Here is a 20,988-nt window from a genome sequence, read left to right on the forward strand (position 1 = left end):
ACAGTAGGATAATTCAGGAGGCAGTAAAAGCATTCAAATTTCTCACAGATTTTTGAATGTTTTTTCTTCTTCTCTTGAGCTCTTTTCTAATTGCTCCAAATTTCGGTATGATCCTTTATTCAGTGCTTGGATGACTGATAGTAGGTTTAAAGCTACCTGGTAAGATTCATAACTTTCAGAAGAAATGCTGTTCTGTCTTTAGAAAATGGGAAAAATGCAATTTTAAATGGGAGATGTTTATGGAAGGCTGTCAAATAATAACATTTCCAGCAAATAACATTGAAAAAAAATGTATATCTTGATGCAGAGTGTTTGACAATAGATTTCCAAAGAACCCTATCTATGTGTGTGAGCCCGGATCTGCCCATGTTTACGTCTTCAGAAGGCAACTTGTTTAGCTTGAAGACTGACTTCTGGGATTAATCGTTGTTTCAAATAACATGGTTTGTAGCACACCTAGTTTGGCAGCTCATGAGATGGTTATTGATGTTTTAAAAATTGATTACAGTCTCAGCTCCAATGCCAATCTAGAGCTCTGGAGGTGGGAACATAACATCAGGGTTACAGCTCTCTGGGTGGTTCCAGATGCATAAGGCCTCTAGGTCATTTTTGTGAAGAAACTACTGTGGCTCAAAACATAAAATACAATAAAAAATCAACTTCAATTTTTATTACTTTGAACACACATAAAAGATCAAGTCCACAGTTCCCAAAAATATTTTTCAAATCTCCTACTATTTCTCCCCAATACTGTCACACTCGTCACCCCTGTTTATTTCATGTATACCAATGCCAGCACTCACCTATGAGAAAGGAAATTAAGCAAAAAAAATTCTTCCCTCTATGCTCTTGGTTATGTTGGTAAACTTCCCACAATCCTTCCCTGTCTTCTCTCATCTTTTCCTAACTACCCCATCCCCAAATGTTGGCAATGAAGGTAGACTCACACAAATGCTAGTTAATTTCTTTACCACTCATATTAATACCAAGCGTCATCCTACTATCTTCAGTTTCCAAATATATTGTCAGTCTATCAAACATATAATAAATGAACTCAAGAAATCAAAACTATATTTGTTTTCAAGAGCAAATGGCATGAAGATACAGAGATGCAAACAACATTAAATTTGATTGTTTCCCTCAACTCCAGAAAGTTTCTCAATTGGAGAAATTTGAGAAAAGAGAGTCTGAGGATCTTAAGAGTGACATGCAGTATATATATATATATATATATATATATATATATATATATATATATATATATACATATATATATACATATATGTGTTTGTGTGTGTGTTTGTGTGTGTGTGTGTGTGTAATGTCTGTCAGAGGATCTGTGTGGTTTTTCCTTCTGCCTGCTCTGTTATTTTTTTTCTTTTATTTTGGCTCATGAACTTCTACAAAGACATTTACTTTAGTGTGTTCTCAAGTCATACTGGATTGCTTTACTTTTCGACATAACAACTAGCAGAGAGAAGTGGTCAAAGGAATTTCAGCTGGACCCCTCAGATGTGTGTGCATGTGTATTAGCATGAATATCTTCTGTGTGGTGACACGGAGGATATGGTGTGCTCCAGGTCTCAGGAAAGGCTTTTGCACTGAAGCAGCTTGGTCTGCTTTACATGGCTCAAAAGAAAAGAGAAACAGTCCTCGGAGGTAAAAATGTGAACTCTTTCTACAGATTCCCATTTGAATCACTTCCCTTTGCTTCATGTTCTCCTCATCCTTGTGTCAACTTAAATACCACTTCTTGGGAGAAACTTCTCTGAACCCCTGGTCTCAATTACACTCTCTAGTAAAGCCCCCCTATTTTTACAGAACATTTCTAATATTTCATATTGTTGATTTATTTCATTTCTTGCCTTGCGTAAGAGGCTGAAGCACTGATGAGGGCAGGAGTCTCTGCTATCTGTATCCAACACTATATCCTCAGGGCCTCCAGGAAGAATGGAGTTATTTACTCTACGGTCTTCATCAGGAAGTTCTCAAGGTGGAGATCTCTAAATGGGGAGCTGCAATTTTTCAAATACAACTAAATTATTTGGATCAGAGGCCAGAATTAAAATCAGAGTGATTATTATAATTGTAGGTGACAATTTAATATTATTTATGGAATGTTTTCCACAGTCCTAAACACTTTCCATATAGCAATTATTAATGTCACAATAACTTAATGAGGTAGGAAATTCTATTTCTGTACTTTTTAGTGGAAGATCTAAAGAAAATAGATCTGTAACATCTCCAGTGGTATATATTTTGACAGTATTATATAAACTCAAGTAGGCTGGCTCCCAATTGTACATCTTCATGTGCTTTAACATCATTCCAGTGTGTTAGTTTCTCATCTGTGGAAACAATGCAATGAGGACTAGGGTTCTTCCTGATTAGGATTCCTTTGTGGTTAAGTCTATAGAGTGGGGATACTCCTAGGTTTCTCTTTTATACACAGTTTCTCCTTTATCAGATATCCTAAAGTAACCCTAGCAGATAATCTGCACGGCTGTTATTTCTGCTTGTTCACACAGAGAATCTAAATAGTGACATTTGAACTAAACCTATTCAACAAGAATAATACAGCTCTTTTAGCTTTTGTTCAAGGCAATGGTAACTATACATGGAATTTGCTAATACTTTTGTTCAGAGAAAAATTAATGACAATTAACAAATTGTTTTTAATTATTCACACCTGAATACATACTTTTTTGTTAAATTTGGGGATGTTACCAGACCTTGATGTGTTTTAAAAAACATTTTCAAATATCGTGGCCATGTGATCTGAATTGCTTCTTCTTAATCTCATCCAAGGTCAGCCCTTTTCCCTATGGGAGCTTAGAACACGCACTGTTAATCATCAAGTTTCTCTTTCCAGCTGAGCCATGGTAGGTCATCTAAATCCTTAAGTATGTTAAGTAAACAAATGATTAGATCTGGCCTGAGAACTAGATGATAATTTACAATAGAAAAATCAGGAAAGAGATGTTAGGAAAGCTGATCATTGGTGTAAGGTTTTCAAGGGAGGTCAGGTATTATTTTAGCCTTAAATTACACAGAACATGCAGACAAGAAACTCAGCTTCAACATTATGATACCAGCTTCTCCCATCATATGCTGCATCACCAAGTTGAACATAGTCGTATTTGTCTGTAGTTTCAGTACTACAGAGGCTGAGGGTGGAAGATGGCTTGAGTCCAGCAGTTCAAGGCCAATCTGGACAACGTAGCAAAGCCACAAATCAAAAATTAACAACTTAACTAGCCATTAAGTAATCTAAATTTCCGGTTCTACATCTGCATCACCAATTACAAAATTAAGATTGATTTTATATTGAAGTATTTATTGTATCTGTGTCCCGAAGTTAGCTAAGTCTGTTTCACCTCTCACCACACACATTCAGGATATTTGCTCCATGTGCAATTGAATAACAGCACAGAGGGACATGTGTTCGGAGGGAGAAATGGGAAAAGTGAAAGGATATAATTAGGTTAAAGTTTCAGCAAAATTAACAAAAGTAAATATTTTTTAAAGAGTTATTTATTTATTATATATAACTACACTGTCTGTCTTCAGAGACACCAGAAGGGGGCATCAGATCTCATAACAAATGATTGAGAGCTGCCATGTGGTTGCTGGGAATTGAACTCAGGACCTCTGGAAGAGCAGTCAGTGCTCTTAACCACTGAGTCATCTCGGCAGCTCCCGTAAAAGATTAATATTTTTTTAAAAGAAGAACTTAAGCACAGTGTTTGTTTAATGAAGGAAAGTGCTTATTGCTAACAATGTCTTCATAGAGATTGGTTAGAGAGAAACTACAAACGGGAGATCTTAGACTGCAATGCTCTCTTTACTCATCACCAACAGCCTGTCTTGGCAGAAGGAGCAGCCCTGAATTGCACCTATGCCTCCACTATTCTTTTAACAACCACCTGTCTCAGGACCCACAAAGAAACACTATTTAATGAAAAAGAAATACCGTCTACTGCACAGTAGCAGTAAGTAACAGAAACAAGGGAATGGTCCATTTATAAAGTCCTGCCCAATCCTCCAGATTCACAACCATGTACTAACAAAGACTTGGAGGATGTTCACTCCACGGGAACTCACAGGAGTTTAGACGACTGTCAGCCTTCAGAATTGCCTTATTGTTTGAATCAGTTATCAGAAGTCCAAGAATAAACTAAAAGTGTTACAAGACAGAGAAGGTAGTGAATGAACAAAGAACTACAAAACATGAAAAAAATACGAATACACAGGTGCAGTGAAGATCAAATAGAAGCTAAAAGTGCACTCATTGCCAATCGATGGGAATGTGAAAGCAAATGTTAAGGCAGTGGAAGACAAGGCACAGCCCGAGCCCATGAAAAAATTTGCAGATAAAGAAAATCTTCACTCAACCCCACAAAAGATAAATTAATGAGGATAGAGAAAGTTCCAAACAGTGTGTTTAATGCTGGACATTAATTCAGAGAGCAAGCTTCTCATAGATCCACTAAAGGGCCATTCTGTGCAGGAGACTGAAAAATGGAAGAACAAACACAAAGATTCAAACACCAAGGGAATGCAGTAAATAACTTACTGCCTTCTTTTTCTGCAAGAAGCCAGTTTCCTTCGAACACGACTGGGCCCACCTGATCTACTTCTCCATCTCCTACATCTGATGTCCTACCTATGACAACAGAGTATATACTATTACAGCTCCATCCTTGTAAACTTATGGTAGAGTGGGAAACAGACTGCCATGGACACACACCATATGCGGCAAAACTCATCAGTTATCCAGCAAGATGTCACATAAAGCTGATATATGTTCACTATAACTGTGGCAAATAGTATCCAGCCATTCCCAGAACCCTTTGGTCATTAATAATGACTGAATTGCTTACTACTACGGTCTCAGCCAATGTTGCAGAGGGCACTACTAAATATTCCAGAGAAAAGATAGATACAGTAAAAGGAAGAAATGACAGAGAAATAGAATGGTCTTTCCGAAACCACATCTGGAAACATAATAGTTCAGTTTGGTAGTTTGAAACAAAAGTGGGAACCTATAGTGATTGTGAAAAGCAGGAGGTCTTCAAGACAAAATATAACCTAGATCTAGCCATGGTTGAAATGTTACAGAGCTGCTTGGAGCAGGAGTTGTTCAGCTCTTCACTGAGCTCATGAAGATGCAGCAGGTATATGGAACCAAGAATCAGTGGTGTGTCAACTTTAAGAAAAATTTGAAATATCAGCATTTAAGATGCCCCCATTACAGAAGGCAAACAGAACAGGAGGAGGTAGGTACCCAATCTGCTGCACACTTTGACAGAAGAAATTGGTAACATGAATAGGGAAGACAGAAACAGGGATAATGTCATTGTAGGTGACTTCTCCAATGCATAAGCAACTCCTTAGGAAAGACTTGGTACTTCCGAAAAGCAAACCCAACCCAGAAAAAAAAATGATCATGGCTAGTACCCTGTAATATTCTGACATTAAACAGATACCTCTCTCCGTTCTCTTTAGTACTAACCAAGGTTGTTTTTGCTGGTGTGTCTAGCAACTTTCCTATGTTTCAACCATAAGCATTCACCAGCTTCATGTACTCTAAATACTCAGCTGATAAGAATAATACTTAGAAGAGAAAATTGTGTACCCAGAGGGGCAACAAGAAGGGAAGATCCAATAAGAGCACAAAACCAGTAAAAAAAAGAGTTGTATACAGGGTTTTTTTTATTGGACACCTTCTGGGACTCGTGGTATGCAGTTACCAAAACCACCCTTCATGGAGGTGCAGAGTACTCTAGATACCAAGGCCACAGGAAAGAAGAAAGATAGAAGAGTCACCTTCAGAGCTGAGAATTCTAAACACTGCTATTCCCACGGAGGTATAAGCTCAGCTAAAGACAGCATGCTGTCTTTTCTTTTTCAAATATTTTATTAGATATATTTCTTTACTTACTAGATATATTTCTTTACTTACATTTCACAGGTTATTCCCATTCCTGGTTTCCTGTCCATAAGCCCCCATTCCCTCCCCTCCCCACCTCCATATGGGTATCCCCTCTATACATCCCCCTTATTGCAACCCCCCATATTCCCCTGCACTGGGGGTCCAACCTTGGCAGAACCAAGGACTTCACCTTCTCCTGATGGCCCAACAAGGCTATGCTCTGCTACATATGCAATTGGAGCCCTGGATCAGTCCATGTATAGTCTTTTGGTAGTGACTTTGTCCCTGGAATCTCTGGTTGCATGGCATTGTTTTTTTTATGGGGTGGCAAGCTCCTTCAACTCTTTCAATACTTCCTCTAATTACCCCCAAGGGAGTCCTATTCTCAGATCGGTGGTTTGCTGCTAGAATTGACCTCTGTATTGGACATGCTCTGGATGTGTCTCTCAGGAGAGATCTATATCCGGTCCCTTTCAGCATGGATTTTCTAGCTTCATCAATCTTATCTAGTGTTGGTGGCTGTATATATATGGACTAAATGTGGGTCATGCTCTGAATGGCCATTCCTTGGGTCGCTGCTCTAAAGTTTTCTTCCATATACCCTCTGATGTATATTTTCCCCCTATTAAGAAGAAGTAGGAGCATCTGCATTTTGGTCATCCATCCTTCTTCTTGAGCTTCCTGTGGTCTTTGGATTGCATCTTGGGTAAATTGAGCTCTTTGCCTAAAATCCACTTATCAATGAGTGCATACCCAGTGTGTTTTTCTGTAATTGAGTTACCTCATGCAGGATGATATTTTCTAGTTCATTCCATTTACCTATGAATTTCATGAAGCCATTGTTTTTGATATCTGAGTAGTACTTCATTGTATAGATGTACCACATTTTTAAAATCCATTCCTCTGTTGAAGGGAATCTGGGTTCTTTCCAGCTTCTGGCTATTATAAATAAGGCTGCTATGAACATAGTGGAGCACGTGTCTTTGTTGTGTGGGCATCTTTTGGTTATATGCCCAAGAGAGGTATAGATGGGTCCTCGGGTAGTACAATGTCCAATTCTCTGAGGAACCTCCGGACTGATTTCCAGAGTGGTTGTACCAGTTTGCAATCCCACCAACAATGTAGGAGTGTTCCTATTTCTCTACATCATCACCAGCATCTGCTGTCACCTGAGTGTTTATCTTAGTCATTCTGACTGGTGTGAGGTGGAATCTCAGGGTTGTTTTTGATTTACATTTCCCTCATGACTAAGGATGCTGAACATTTCTTTAGGTGCCTTTTGGACATTCAACAATCTTTAGCTGAGCATGTTTTGTTTAGCTCTGTACCCCATTTTTAATAGGGTTCTTTGGCTCTCTGGAGTCTAATTTCTTGAGTTCTTAGTATATTTTGGATACTAGCCCTCTATCAGATGTAGGATTGGTAAAGATCATTTCCCAATCAGTTGGTTACTGTTTTGCCCTAATGACATTGTCTTTTGCATTACAAAAGCTTTGCAGATTTATGAAGTCCCATTTGTCAATTCTTGATATTAGAGCATAAGTCATTGGTGTTTTGTTCAGGAAATTTACCCTAGTGCCCATGTGTTCGAGACTCTTCCCCACTTTTTCTTCTATTAGTTTGAGTGTATCTGGTTTGATGTGGAGGTCCTTGATCCACTTGGACTTAAGCTATGTATATGGTGATAAAAATGTCTTCATTGTCATTAAATTCTAAGAAGGCTTTAATTTCTTTCTTTATTTCTTCCTTGACCCAGTTGTCATTGAGTAGAGCATTGTACAACTTCCATGTATATGTCTGCTTTCTGTTATTATTGTTCTTATTGAAGAGCAGTCTTAGTATATGGTGATCTGATAGGATGCATTGGGATTATTTCTTTCTTCCTGTATCTGTTGAGGCCTGTTTTGTGACTGATTATATGGTCAATTTTGGAGAAAGTTCCAGGAGGTGCTGAGAAGAAGATATATCCTTTTGTTTTAGGATGGAATGTTCTATAAATATCTGTTAAATCCATTTGGTCCATAACTTGTTAGTTTTTCTACATCTTTGTTTAATTTCTGTTTCCATGATCTTCCTTGAGAGTGGGGTGTTGAAATCTCCTACTGTTATTATGTGAGGTGCAATGTGTGCTTTGAGTTTTAGTAAGGTTTCTTTTATGAATGTAGGTGCCCTTGCATTTGGAGCATAGATATTTAGGATTGAGAGTTCATCTTGGTTGATTTTTCCTTTGATGAATATGAAGTGTCCTTCCTTATCTTTTTTAATGACTTTTGGTTGAAAGTAACTTTTATTTGATATTAGAATGGCAACTCCAGCTTGTTTCTTCAGGCCATTTGCTTGGAAATTTGTTTTCTAGCCATTTACTCTGAGATAGTATCTGTCTTTTTTTCTGAGGTGTGTTTCCTGCATACAGCAAATTGCTGGGTCCTCTTTATTTATCCATTCTGTTAGTCCATGTCTTTTTAATGGGAAATTGAGTCCATTGATGTTGAGAGATATTAAAGATTAGTGATTGTCGCTTCCTGTTATTTTCATTGTTAGAGGTGAAATTATGTTTGTTTGTCTCTCTTTTGGTTTCATTACAAGGAAATTATATTCCTGCTTTCTGTACAGTGTAGTTTCTCTCCTTGTGTTGGAGTTTTCCATCTATTATCCTTTGTAGGGCTGAATTTATAGAAAGATATTATGTAAATTTGGTTTTGTCATGGAATATCTTGGTTTCTCCATCTATGTTCATTGAGAGTTTTGCTAGATACAGTAACTTGGGCTGGCATTTGTATTCTTAGGGTATGTATGACATCTGTCCCAGATCTTCTGACTTTCACAGTCTCTGGTGAGAAGTCTGGTGTAATTCTTATAGGTCTGCCTTTATGTCACTTGACCTTTTCCCCTTACTGCTTTTAATATTCTTTCTTTGTTTTGTGCATTTGGTGTTTTAACTATTATGTGACAGAAGGAATTTCTCCTCCTGACCAATCTATTTGGAGTACTGTAGGCTTTGTGTATGTTTATGGGCATCTCTTTCTTTAGGTTAGAGAAGTTTTCTTCTATAATTTTGTTGAATATATTTACTGGCCCTTTAAGTTGGGAGTCTTCACTTTCTTCATTTTTCTATTATCCTCAGGTTTGATCTTCTCATTGTGTCCTGGATTTCCTTTATGTTTTGGGCTAGGAGCTTTTTGAGTTTTACATTATCTTTGACCATTGTGTCGATGTTTTTTATGGTATCTTCTGCCCCTGAAATTCTCTCTTCTATATCTCGTATTCTGTTGGTGATGCTTTTATCTACGGCTCCTTTTCTCTTCCTTTGGTTTTCTATATCCAGGGTTATCTCCCTTTGTGCTTTCTGTATTGTTTCTATTTCCATTGTCAATTCCTTCACCTATTTGGTTCTGTCTTCCTGTAATTCTTTCAGGGATTTTTGTGTCCTCTCTAAGGGCTTCTACTTGTTTAGTTGTATTTTCCTGCATTTCTCTAAGGGAGTTCTTTATGTCTTTCTTAAAGTCCTCCATCATTATCAAAAAATGTGATTTTAAATCTAAATCTTGCTTTTCTGGTGTGTTTGGGTATCCAGTATTTTATTTGGTGAGAGTACTGGGTTCTGATAATGCTAAGTAGTCTTGGTTTCTGTTGCTTAGGTTCCTGCGCTTACCTCTAGTCATTGGGTTGTCTCTGGTGTTTACTTGTCTTGCTGTTTCTGGGAGTGATTTGACCCTGCTCTAGGCCTCTGTGTCAGCACTCCTGTAGAACCATTTTCCTGTTTTCTTTCAGCCTTTCCTGAGAGCAGGTATCTCGTGCTCCTGGAGACTGTCTTCCAGCTCTAAGCACAGGCAGGAATCAAAGGGTCCTGCCCCTGATTGTTCATGTAGGTCCTTGCACCCAGTGGGCACAGTTGGCACTATGCGATTCCCTCTTGGGTCTGGACTGTGGGCAGAGGGTATTCTCCTCTGATTTCTCAGGAATATCCACACTTCTGAGGGTCCAGTTCTCTCCCCCATGGGATTTGGGTGCAGAGAGCTGTTTGGCCGGATCAGTTCGGTCCTGGGCGCAGACCAGAACTGCGGGTACTGGCTGCTGTCTTTTTCTATGTCCCTGTGTCCAGAGGCACTGTGCAGTTTCCCCTTGGACCAGGGATGTGGGCCAAGGTGTGCAGAGGTGGCAGTCTGTCCTGCGGCCTCGGGATGTCTACACTCCTGGTTGGTCTGCTCTCTTCCCCACGGGATTTGGGTCCAGGGAACTCAAAATGTTTTCTTAATAGCACCAGCCATGACATGGGCTCTTACCTTTCATAAGCCTGGTGCTTCAGAATAGCTGTAAGCAAGACACGTTCATAGATTCCACTGACATAGTTTGTCTTCCCTTTAAGTATTTGTGTTGGCTTTGACTAATTTAAAAAGAGATGCACAAAGGATTTTCTGATATTGCAGGAGTGGTTACTTAGGCACTAGTCTTGTGGTAGAACAAAACATGGCCAAGCTACAGCGGTGGAGCATCACATGAACCTGTTGGCCCCTTAATAACACTGCCTAATTATTTTTATGAAATAACGGTTTTTGAGCAAGAACACACAGATAGATAAAGTGCTTTGATTTTCTTAGATTTAAATGATGGGTCCTTAAAGAAAAGATCAGTCTCCTTCCTTGCACAAGGAAACAAGTGGCAGCGTGGCCTGTTCAGTGGCGCCAAGGAGCTAGGGAACACTAGTACCATGAATTCTACAAGAAATAAAAGTCTTTGCTTTATGTTTTCCTTAAACATATCAGTAAATACTTGTGAAAAGACACCAAGGCTCACTGAAGCAAGGACTCAAAGAGAAGAAACACAGAATGCATGAGTTAGAGGTAAGCCTTGCATGCATTATTTATACAACAGTGTTCTACACGTTTAGGTAAACATGACGCAAGGCATTCTGAAAGAAAGCAAGACTTGCCCTGCTGTGATCTTCATTGTATGTGTTGTGGCATCATTTTGTATGTCTCTTAAAACAAAATCTACACTGATAAAGGGTGATAATACGTGTGAGAAATATGATTACATGGTATCATTCCAGTTTTAGTTTCAATGCATTTTACTCCTTTAGAAAAACCCTCTCTTCAGTCTTTTTTTAAAATTTTTTTATTAACTTGAGTATTTCTTATTTACATTTTGAATGTTATTCCCTTTCCCACCTCTCTTCAGTCTTGATGAAAACTGTACAGTTCAAAGCTCCTTACCCATATTATATAATAGAGTTGTTAAAATACAGGAGAGAAGCAATAATTGTGGACTGACAAATTAATAGTCTAGCTGGCATCAAAACTGCTTTTATCATATAGAAATATTCTTTCACATTTTAAAAATAAATGTATCAATATATGGCACATGAGATGACTCAGTAGAGAGAAGTCCTTGCCACAAAGCATGGTCACCTTAGTTCACATCCTAGAACCTCCTTAGTAAGAGAAAAAAATGACTTCTATAAATTTGTCCACTGACCTCCACACGCCAGCTGAGGCATTCACCATGCCACCTTATTTTAAACATGGAAAAGGAAACAAAGATGTTTTTGTAAGAAACGGAAGTGCACTGCAATATTTTCTCAGGATGCCAGATCACACTTTTAACAGTGTTCCAAATGAGACTCCACAGTCAGAAGGAAGGATGAGAAGAAGCAAAGTAAGGGACATGGACAAGAGTAGATAGTAGAGGTTTTAATATTCTGCTTATTAGTGCCTTAAGGGTCTCATTAACTCCTGACATAGAGATAAAGCCACTGACTTTTGTCTCCAGAGAAAACACTTGAAAGCTTTAAAGATTTGTGTACTCTCAAGAATCTACAGGAGTCTGTATCAATCAAATAACTCTTGCCTTGACTATATTCAGACTTTCCAGGAGATAAAATAAATGATGCACTAATGTTGGTAAACACACACTTTTTCCCATTGGCATATCATCCTATATCGTAGCTTAGATTTGTAATGAAACAGAACCTCTTCTAATTCCTGTTCATTTTAGAGTGTTGCCTCCAACATTTCAGCTGCTTGAGCATTCCACTCAAATTTTATTAATCAATTCCCCCATACAAGCAGTTATAATCTGCACGGTCAATGATATCTGTGGTCAACTGAGATCTGAAATCATTAAGAGGAAAATTCCAGATATGAACAAGTATAGATTTTTAAACTGTACAATGTTCAGTCATGTGAAAAAGTCTTCAGTGTTCCCCTTGCATGACCAAGGGTCTGGGAGGTTGACTCAGGCAGTAAAGTGCTTGCTGCATAAGCTTGAGTAGTTGAATTCAGATCCTCAGCACCCACACAAAATCCAACCTCATGGCTAAAAGCCTCTGATTTTGGCACTGATGAGACTCTGACAGGAGGATCCCTGAGGCTTTGAATTGTCACTTCAAGTCCAGTCATAGATGTTGTCTCGAAAATAAGATAGAAATTGAAGACTACACCAAACCTCTGACTTCTATATCTCACACATGCATACACTCAACCCAAGCCCATGTAAAGACCACACACACACACACAAACACACACACACACACACACACACACACACACACACATATATATATATATATATATGTGTGTGTGCAACACAAAATATTTGAATAATGGTAAATATTGTACAGGAAGGATGACTCAGAGATTAGGAACACCTGTCTTTCATTATTTTATCATTTTAATAGAAATAATAAAATTGATTCATGTTTTCCCATGTAACTATGACCCCCCCCCCATCAAAATACTTTTTCAATTTTTAGGAGAGACTTACTTTTATCTACTGTGATATTTAATGAAATTCTTGTTTCACTGGGATTCCATGAGAGAAAGAGAATGTTGTTTGAATATTCATTTGTTTATTGAGTGGCTAACTGGAACATTAATTTGTCTTTTTGCTCTATTCTATTTTAGGAAAATAACAACTATATCATTATTGTGTTGCTTTGAAATGTGCAAATGAAAGTGTTGTTAGAAAACTGAAAATATTTAACCCTTATTTAGTCCAGAACTCCTAAGTCAGATTCATTAGTTATGGCTCCCTGGACCTTTACTGTAGGTCTTTATGTTTCTTCCAGATACGTTAGATGACTGGATATGCTATCATCTCTGAAGTACTCTATCAATGAGTTCCTATCTGTTTTAGGTGGTTAGAACCAGTTTCTAATGCTTAACTAAGAATTATAAAATGTAACTTCTCTTGTTTCTAAATTCCCCTCCCAAATGTCAAAGCGATTTCCATTTCCAAATATGATAGCATTTAGCTAATATTCTCGGGGGAGGGGGAGTTTTAAAAGGGACCTAAAGGAGTAATAGACATTAGTAACTGTTTCAAATTTTCTTGATCAGAAATTAGAATCTCTTTTCTTTCATGGAATCCCAATGACTTAGGGAGTGCGCTAGCTATTATCACAGTAGATAAAGGAAAATTCTCATTAAAAGTAAAGAAGTATTTTGATGGGGGTCACAGTTCTCTGAGAAATCATGAATGACTTTTATTATGCACTACAGACATTTTTGCTTTCACGGAAGGCTAAATATACTTTGGAATCATTTTGAAACATGTCCAAACTTGCAAGAAAGTAATCATCAATTACATGTTTCTGTGACTGAACATCCAATTTACTGCAATAATTTGCAGATATAATTTGGATCTCTGTATGTATTTGTTTTTATTCTACTACCTAGAGCAGCAGTCGATGCTATGATTACAAACACGCTATGTATATATCATTTTAAATGGTAATTAGAAAACAAATCTCCTCAAAAACTGAAGGAAAGATTGTGAGAGTCTATTAGGTTTGAGTAATCCCATTTACCTTTCAAGTTGAATTTAAAATATAAGAACAAAACAACCGAAAGAAAATGCAGTCAGTAAACTATATACATGATATATAATGTGTGGGAACACACATTAAAATTGATTAGTGTATATATTTTCCTTGAGAATGGAGACAAAGGAGAATAAGGAAACGCTTGGAAATTAATTTAAGCATTTGTCATAGAGATGAGGCTCTCTAAGAACAATTAACCTTAAAAAATAGTTATTTCAAAACAAGAAATATTGTTTGCTGTGAAGGAATAGAAAGTCTTTGTGATTTTTGCACTAAATAATTGTCTAGCTTTGAAATGTTGGTAATATTCAGGCAAGGCAATGTGGTTCACAGTAAGTGGCAAGACTGGGCTTGAGAATTTGTATTCACTGTCAGTGTATTTGCTAGTATTTTATTAGAAAAGTCACAGGAGTTATTTTGGATATAACTACTAATTTCTGGAAGACAATACTATGTAAATTCTAAAGGGAAAGTATAGGAAGGGAGAGAGAGTGGGAAAAGGGGAGAAAGGGAAGAGGGGGAGAGGAAAAGGAGGGAGGGAAGGAGTGAGAGAGAGATACAGAAATGGAGACAGACAGACGGAGATACAGAGATGGAGACAGACACACACAGAGAGAGAGAGAGAGAGAGAGAGAGAGAGAGAGAGAGAGAGAGAGAAATAGCTTGAGACTTGATTTAACATTAAAAACTATTATAGTAAGATGGGATGTAGATGGACCCTTTTTAGAATAACATATTCAAGAATAAGCTCTCCTTCTTCAGCAAATTCCAGGGATCCATCCCATCTGCTGACACAAAACCCAAACACTATTGATGCCAAGAAGTGCTTTTTGAGAGGAGACTAATATAGCTGTCCCCTGGAGAGGCTCCTCCAGAACCAGAGCCAGACCACTACAGATCTGGATATACATAGCCGAACATTGGACTGAGCTTGGGGACCACAATGGGTAAGTTAGGGCAAAGACTGAAGGAGCTGAAGAGCTTTGCAAACCCATTGAAAGAACAACAATATCAACCAAACAGATCTCCCAATGTCCCCAGGTACTAAATCACCAATCAAATTGTACACAGAGAGTACCCACAGATCCAACTGGATATGTAGCAGAGGATTGCCTTATCTGGCATCAGTGAGGGGAGCCCCATAGGTCCTTCTGTGGAGGCTTGATGACCCAGGATAGGGGAATGCTAGGCTGCTGAAGCAGGAGTGGGTGGACGGTGGGGGAGCACACTCTTAGAGGCAGAGGGGAGGAAGGAAGGTACGGGGACTTGTGGAAAGGAAACTGAGAAGGGGGATAACATTTGAAATGTAAAGAAATAAAATAACTAATAAAAAAGAAAAGCTCTCTAGAGTCAATTTTTGAAAAGGCTCTGACAAATTAAAAGACTATTGGCAAGGAAACAGAAGAAGTTCTCTGGTACAGGACAATTCATCATGGATCTTTGTTTTTTATGGTGTAAACTTAGAGCTCATCAGAGAATCACAGATGAGCAGAAGCTCTAGGCTCCAGTCTTCCCTAGTTGTCAGCTAATATCTAGCTCTCCGTCCATCCAGGTGTTGAAAAGTTAAAGGTAATCTGCTCCGTGACTGAGTACACAATCATAAAAGGAGAATCTCAAGTCCATTAATATTCCCTAGATAGGAATAACATCTGAGCTAAGAGGATGGGAAATTTGATGAGGGGACTTTGATAGATTAGTAGGCACATTGTAGTCTAGGGAGGACCAGCCTGTGGGGTAAAGGGTTCATGCGCGTTTTTAGGATCAGGTACTTGAAAACCACTTTTGATCCAAATAGTGTCACTGGCCGTTACTTCTTTTCTCTGGGCTTTTATCCATCTCCATGGAATTGAAAACTAAAACCTGCTTTACTTTGCCTGTGTCTTGAATTTTTATAATGGAGTGAGAGTTTCATAGCTCATATCAAGACGGGAATGAGCTGGCTACCTTTAACAGTGGAAATAAAAGAAAGATGCTTCCAGAAAAACATAAGTAATAGTGTGGTCAGTTAGTGGAAGAGTGACTCTCACAGATAGGAACTCTGAATTTGAAGGATAATTTAGCAAAGTGACAGGGAGGCATCCGAGTCTTTTGATGACAGATTCATGATCAATACCTCCTCACTTCCCATATCCTTTCCTTTAATAAAAGGTTGAAATGACTGGTTAGTTCCCATCTCTTTCACTGTTATGTATCCCTAGTCTCCGTGTGGTGAATTTAATTATTAAGCAGATATCACGCAAATTGGATTGAGACCTATAAAATATTAGGGGAACATTTGCATTGTCATTTGCACTGTTGACTACAAATGAAGGAGCAAATATTCAGATGATTAGTGTTTAGAATGAAAGGCATGTATGTTGATGAATAGGTGTTTGTATTATTATTCAGCTTCTGGCTAGGGCATGCAGTTCCTTCATTTTCATAAAAGGAATCAAGAAAGACACAGATGCTATTATATCAGCCCATGTCTTTGCTTCGTCCTTCAAACACAGTATTGACATTAAGTTAGAACAGCTAGGGATTTATAGGATTAAGGTATCTTTTAAGTTTACATCACCAAAAGACTTCAGAGTACTTGGTATATTGCTCCTTAAGATAACTGGATCATCATATCTTTTATTTGAAGCAGCACAATAAGACAGAGTAAAAGGACATATTCTCTACTTGTCATATTAAGATAAATATTAATTTATGCTATCCCAGTCGACATAAATGCTTTTCATCGACCAATGTGAAATTATTATCAAATACTGAACGTTATTAATACAGTTCTATGTTAAATGTTGGGAAATTTTTCTTCATGGTACTCTTGTATTATTTTGGCCTAGAAATTTTCCTTTCCTAATCATTCCATAATTTTTATTATTATAGCTCATGCTTATTCTAAAATACCCAGGTTTATGTTGCATAGCCATTTATATACTCACACCAGGCAAAATTAAATGCCCATCACTTATGGTCTTGGAAACCTTCACTGTTGAATGGATTGCATCTTCCTAAGTGCAACATTTACAGGTCAGTTTTACCCACTCTATTGAAAGCTTGACAAGAGAATGTTCAGATCCATCTTTCTCACATCCTAGTCAAGTCCTGGCACATGATGGGTTCTCATGAACACAGCCAAACAAAGAGTAATAGAGCACAATGAATAAGATTTCTGATTCCAAGTGTGTGTTTTTATATTTGTTAAGTCAAATAATTATAAAATGTATGCCTTCCCAAACCATGTCTTTTAACTCTTCTTTATAGCAGTAATAGACATGGGTTCCCTTCTGTTTAGAAAGATATGTGGTCTTTTGCTTATATGCCAAAGAGTGAACTAGGTGGGTCACATTATTTTTTAGAAACCTTCAGATTGATTTCCAAAGTGTTTGTACTAGGCCACGTTCCTTGTTTCTCATAGCCAAAGCAACACTTACTGTCATTTTTTTCTCTATAATAACCATTCTGCCTGGGCAGAGATGAACTTCAATATGCATTCCAACAACGACAAAGCATTTTTAACACCTTTCTAGACTGTTTACTAAGTCACTTCCATTTCTTTTGTGAAGACCCTATTGGTATATGTGGCTTTTTTTTCTAAATAGTCATATAGTTAAGCTGCCTTCTAAATATTTGCATATGTATGCATATCTGGATATATGTGCATATATGGATATATACAAATGCATATATGTACATATATATATACATACATATAAATATATTTGTATTGCTTCTAGCCTTGATTTTAGAATCTTCTTACTTCAGTGTGTAGTGTTTAATACAGATACATAATTGGTCATAGTGCTGGAAATAATTGACCTTGAGTAGTCAACTATAGACACTACATCTATATAAACCTATACAGGCACTGATATCAAAATTGTTTCTCTGCAAGAACAGCAAACATTCTTAAGCACTGAGAGATCTCTCTAGTCCTATTCAAGGCAATTTTATATGCAAATCACACTACTTATAATGAAACTCTTTTGTAGCGGGCTCTGAAATACGTGAACCTATATAAATTATGACTATAATTATATCAAAAACAGAAAACTTGAAATAAATAACTTTAATAATTACACATACATAATTTTATTCCAATTACAATTAGTCAAAATTCTCCTGTAGGTAAAAAGAGTATAAAATATAATGAAGGATGACAAACTTAAAAGAATAAATTAAAGGCAAACATTTGATTGTAAGAGACAGTGGATCAGGAAATTTAGTTTGAGATTCTGTAATGTTAGAAGCAACACCAAAACGCCCCATTCACATGAGTGCGTAAACCTGCGCCAAACAAGGACAGAAGACATAGATATACTAAAGTGGAAAAAAATATGAGGATTCAACCCCACAGAAAGAACTGCAGGCAACTAAGGAATGCTGAGGGCATGAGAAATAGGATCTCCCAGTGAGAAGACAAAAACTGGTTACCCAATACCAGATGGTCTCCCCTGAAATGATACATATGGTTAGCATGATGCAGATTGAGCAGGACATATTTTTCATGTGGAAATATATATTGATCCGTACATATGAAAATAACTACAGTTAATTTAAAAGGAAGCCATAGATTTGATAGAGTGCAAGAAAGGGCAAATGGAAGAGTTTACAGGAAGAAAGGGAAGGAGAAAATGATATAATTGTAATCTGAAAACTAAGAGAAATAATTGAAATTTAATATGTAAATAAAAAGAATAAAATAGTATAGCTTATAAAAATCTGTCAAGGGGTTGGAGATCTCAAAACCTTTACTTTCACATATACATCAAAAGTGCTTGTGTTATTAATATGTAATAAATGAATAGGTGCATCTTGTTTAAAACATAGCATGGAGAAAGCATTTTTGTGATGAGCTGTGTGTATTTAGTAATCATTTATTCAAATAGAAATTTATGAATTCTTTTTTGTTACCTAATCCATCTGTGTGCCTTCTGCCATTCTCACAACAGCAGAGTCCATAGCATTCTTGTTTATCACTCTAGCCACTCCACTTTCCCACCCAAAGTCCTTTTGCTCTTAGATGTAGCTTTGTGGGCCCTATCACAAAGATACTCCCTCCATGGTCTCCCTTTTGTCAGAGTAAATCCAACTTTTACAATACGATAAAATAGAAGCTCTGGTCAGCCCATTTTTCTTGATTGCAATAATTGTCTTCTCAGGGTCTTTTCCCATGCAAAGACACATTACTTTTAAAACATATTGTCTCCCCTCACTCTCTTGGGCCTTTTACCTTTTCTATCCTCTCTACTGGGAATTATTTTTAGCATTACATGCATACCATAGAATAGACAGTACTTCACTACCATTAAATCCTGACTTGAATGTCACTCATGCTGGGACCCAAGAAAAATCAGGTGGGAATATACCAGTTCCACATCCATAAATGCTTAACCCTCAATGTTCAAGTGAACCTTCTCTCTGTTATTCAGCCTTGCTTTTTCTCTACTTCTTTTTTATATTTGCTGTCTCCTGGGAATTTCCTACTCCATTCTTCCAATTACCACGCGTTATGAATTCTATGAGGTTTTTAATTCCTACTCCTTCCATTACTTTAGTTTACTCCTTGCTCTATGGTCTTATAATTTGCAAACATGGCATATATTATCTATTATCTTATACCACATTTCCTGTGCACTTCTGTAGAGTATCCTTGTTGCTATTGTTAATTATTGATTTATTTCTACCAGTAAGACTTATAGTGTGAAAAGTAATATCTACAATTATTTATGGACAAAAAGTTATATATCCTCCCGAGCTAAATTAACTAGCCATTGTTAAACACTGTCTCAACTAGGTCATAAGAGGCTTGATGAAAATAAACTATTAAATGAATAAATACATATGTAATTAATATTTATCATGAACGAATATGAGTTACTAATGGAAAAGAGGTATTCTATATTGAATTAAATCAAACATAGAAATTTATGTTTAATAATTGATGGTAAATGCCAGAATAAGTCTGTACTTTTATATTTAACAATATTTTATTATTTTTTTAAGAATTTAATAGAATGCATTTTGAACATATTTACTACCTACCCCATAATCCCTCCCAAAGCCACACTGCTATCCTCCCATTTAACACTGAAATTTTTCCTTACATTCAATGGAAAACTCTCAATTTTTAGCAAATACAGAAGTGATAACTTGCTGTGAATTCTTAGCTAAAAATAAAAAAGATTTAGGGATAAAATTAGAGAGGTTATTAAAGAAAAGGAATTATTAGAGTTTTGTGTGAGGCTATGTCTTCTCTTAGTTTGCTTGTTGGTTTGGAGTCAGGGAAGTTATGATATTTTTACTGGAAATCGAAGGAATTATTGTAAAGCTTCTCAAGAATTACCATCTGATTTGCCACTGTTTAAACACTGAAAATAATTTGAGGACAAATCTGAGAGCAGAGAGAAGACAAATGCTTCCGCACCAAGAGAACAGCCTGGTGGCTGCAGGACACACAGACATAGGAACAGTCCGGGAGAGGACACTTCTACTTTCTGCCTGTATCCAGAGCTAAAAGCCAGTCAGCAGGAGTGTTGACACAACTGAGGGCAGTAGAAAGACAAACTCTTCTGCTCCAAGTGACCTGCCTGAAGGCATGAGGACACACAAACTCAGAGCAGTCTGGGACAGGCACCTCCCAGCTTCTGCCTGGACCTGGAACTGACATGGTCCCACAATTCTCTGTACCTAGATGTGGCTGATAGAAAACAGGTCTACAGGAGTGCTATCACACAGGTTTATAGGTGGGTCAAGCTACTGTCAGAGACAGCAAGGTAAGCTAACACCAGAGACAACCTGATGGCAAGAAGCAAGCACAGGAACTTAAGCAACAGAAACCAAGACTACTTGGCAACAGCAGAGCCCAGTTCTTCCACCAAAGCAAATACTAGATATCCTAACACACTGGAAAAGCAAGATTTAGATTTAAAATCACATCTCATGATAATGATAGAGGACATAAAGAAGGACATAAATAACTCCCTTAAAGAAATACAGGGCAACACAGGTAAACAAGTAAAGTCCTTAATGAAGAAACACAAAAATCTCTTTAAAAATTACAGGAAAACACAACCAAAGAGGTGAAGGAATTGAACAAAACCATCCAGGATTTAAAGATGTAAATTGAAACAATACACAAAGCACAAAAGAAGACAACCCTGGAGATAGAAGACATAGGAGTTTGTTTATATAGTGGATTATGTTGATGGATTTCCATATATTGAACCATCCCTGCATCCCTGGG

This window comes from Rattus norvegicus, chromosome 10 (assembly GCF_021556685.1).
Source record: "Rattus norvegicus strain SHRSP/BbbUtx chromosome 10, alternate assembly SHRSP_T2T, whole genome shotgun sequence".
Classification (NCBI taxonomy): domain Eukaryota; kingdom Metazoa; phylum Chordata; class Mammalia; order Rodentia; family Muridae; genus Rattus; species Rattus norvegicus.